This window comes from Vigna umbellata, chromosome 5 (assembly GCF_029865625.1).
Source record: "Vigna umbellata cultivar VRB3 chromosome 5, Vumbellata_1.0, whole genome shotgun sequence".
Classification (NCBI taxonomy): domain Eukaryota; kingdom Viridiplantae; phylum Streptophyta; class Magnoliopsida; order Fabales; family Fabaceae; genus Vigna; species Vigna umbellata.
In genome coordinates this window covers 38345071-38347946 of record NC_142169.1, presented here as the reverse complement: position 1 = coordinate 38347946, position 2876 = coordinate 38345071, and positions in this window count along the sequence as shown.

Genomic DNA, 2876 nt, shown 5'->3' with positions numbered 1-2876 from the left:
TCTCTCTATAGTTGCACATACAACTTAAAAAAAATTCCTCCTCTATGGTGCAATTGTAACCTGTCTGGCAGGACGTTTATGCTGTATTTGTACTGCCTTACAAAGACATTCGCCAAATTTGCCCAAGAACAGATATGAGAGAATTCCATATGCGTATACCAACTCAATGATGATTCAGCCAAGCTATCTTAAAATAAATGGATAAGCAATTTTTCGTCATGAGCGTAAGCAGCCATTTTTCGGCAATACATGGTTAATTGATTTTTAGGGCATGTGATACCCTTGTATTTCTCGAATTCTGGCACCTTAAACTTATGTGGGATTATCATACCTGGGGCCAGGCTCAACCTCGCCCCATCACCAAACCTATAACTTTCAGACCCCTCTATGGTTTTCAGCCTGTCTTCTAACACTTCAAGTTTACTTTTCTCTTCCTCTATGTCTGTGTGCATGGTGACCTTTGTCGAAACATCATGTGCAACAACTGTGTGAGGAGACTTGGATGTTTCATTCACCTTCGTCTCTATCGTATGGATAGGCCCTTGAGCGCTAGTACGTTATTGGTTATGGGAAATGCCAAAGAAGTGTGCTCTGCCTCTGAGTGATCTCCAATGGGCGGCGTGTAACCTGGTGGCAAACCATACATTGGAAACGTGAATTGTGTGCCCACAACGTTATGTGCTGGAAGATGAGCCTTATCCTCGGCCTTTACAAATGAAGTCTCTCTTGTAACCTTCATGGCTTTCAAAGCTTCCAAGATTTGACCGATTTGATCTTTTAGTTGGCTAATATTAGCCTTTACAACTTCACGTTCCTCTTCCCAAAACTTCCATAGCTTCATAATTTGTTCGAGTCCTATAAGGATGTCATAGAAGTCCGGCAATTTTTTTTTACTTTTTTATACTTTTTTGGTTTTTAGTACTTCTTTGCATTTTACGCCATGGTAAAGCGTGCTTGATGTATTGATATATGGGTGGGAATTCGCGTGAGATCCTCATTCACCCTTTCTTTTTTGAAAATTCTGAACTTTTTCACTGATGTACTTTTGAAATGGTTTCCATCGAATTCATGAATTCTCGTTGGAGTTGGCGATGCATGGTGTGTTATGTTTTTTTCTTCTCTTTTCTTTGAACCCCTACGATGATGCATGTATGATACTGAATGTATGAATGCATGGACCTATAATGAAAAACTTGGTTTCGACCAATGCCTAGTAGAAGACCTGGCTAACCCTAATATGTGAGAGAAAACCTGACTAACTTGAAAGAGGAAACCCAGATGTATGCTAAGCTTTTTGTATTTTTGAATGAAAGAGATTTGATAACCACATAAAAAAAGTTCCAAATGAAGTTTCTCAATGACGAAGATATATACATGATAGTTATTTATGCAGATAAATGGTTATGACTTTTTTCATGATGCAATACCGTGCAAGTATTTTTTTTTTTGAAAAAAAAAGTATTGTCTTGCCTTTGATTGATTTTTTTTGTATTATTATTTTATTTTTGCGGAGTCAATTTGAAAACAATGGATGTCAAAAATTTTGAAGTCGGATATTCAAAACAATGCTTGGCATTTTCTTTTGACATTGATATGTGCATGCTTAAATTTACAGAAAAGTTGAAAGTGGTAAGGATTTAAAAGGATTTAAAGTACATTGGGATAGCCACGTTGGCGTGTAATATGTGAATATGAGATACAACACACCAAAAAGATGTTGGTGTTTGGTAAAAGGATCCATGAATGTCAAAGTTGTCCCATTTTTTAGGCATGGGTTTTGTTCAGGATAGGGAACGGGTATGGAAAGGATTTACTCACTAGTGCAGAATTGGCTTATAACGTCACCCCATAGACGTCCGTTCACAAAAGCTCCAACGTAAATAATTGACCGGTGGCATTTTCGTAAATAAGTGATACTGTAGACGTCCGTCCCCTCCCAGGACGGACGTGTATAATATTATAGACGTCCGTGCGTGGGGACGGACGTTTAAGAGCTGAACAAAATCAACCCTAAAACGTCCGTCCTGTGAGGGAGCGGACGTCTATAATATTATACACGTCCGCCCCTCCCAAACGGACATTTAGGGTCTTGACAGGGTGGTTGGAGCATTAAATGTCTTCAGCCCTTAAACGTCCGTCCTGGCAGGGGGCGGACGTCTATAATATTATAGACGTCCGCCCCTCCAGGACGGACGTTTAGGGTGCTTACAGGTGGTAGGAGAATTAATGCTCCAACTACCCTATCAGTCCCTTAAACGTCCGTCCTTGGGGGGGGGGGACGTCTATAACATTATAGACGCTAGCCCCTCCCAAGGACGGACGTTTAAGGGGGCTAAACAACAGAACGTTTAAGGGACTGACAGGGTAGTTCAAACGTTCAGTTGTTCAGCCCCTTAAACGTCCGCCCCCAATGACGGACGTCTATAATATTTTAGACGTCCGTGCCCCCCATCACGGACGTCTAAAACCCCCCCGCGAATATGAATTTTAAATTACCATAGACGTCATATTAGTGACTGGACGGACGTCTATAATATTATAGACGTCCGTCCGTGGGGGGCCTGGACGTCTAACAGTATTAATATGCGAACCCGCGAGCAGAACGCTCACTGTTCATCGTCGTCCCCCCGCGAACGCTGTCTGCCATTGATTTTCCAGGTGCGTTTTCTCTCTTTTGGACCGTTTAAATTGACTTTCAATCCGATTACATTGCTCTATGATGAAATATCTTTGATTTGAACCGATTAAAAATCGTTTTCTGTCTGTTTTTGTGCAGTCTCTTGCGTGTTCTTGGGCGGCTTTTTTGACTGTTTTTGGACGAGGTGTTAGGTCGTTTCCTCCTCGATTTCCCTCCTTTAATTTCGAATCTACTTTTC